Raw genomic sequence first — 273 nt, 5'->3', positions numbered from 1 at the left:
CGAAGGGCACAGGGAGGAGAGCATAATGGCCAGATGTAAAATATCGTGACTCAGCAATTTTAGAAAAAAATAAAAAATAAAAAGCGCCTGCCTGTGCTGGTCCAAATGCCTTTTAATTAGATTAATGTTGAAAACTGGTTCTGTTAACTTAGAGGGCTTAATGAGCGATTTGATGAAGTGATAAGGAGGGAGTGAATTAAAAATCTAATCGAGTTTTTGTATTCGTTTTTAATTTCATTAAAATGATTACCTTTCCTACTCGAATGTTTCTTG

This window comes from Penaeus monodon, chromosome 20 (assembly GCF_015228065.2).
Source record: "Penaeus monodon isolate SGIC_2016 chromosome 20, NSTDA_Pmon_1, whole genome shotgun sequence".
Taxonomy (NCBI): Eukaryota; Metazoa; Arthropoda; class Malacostraca; order Decapoda; family Penaeidae; genus Penaeus; species Penaeus monodon.
Note: the sequence above shows the minus strand (reverse complement) of the source record.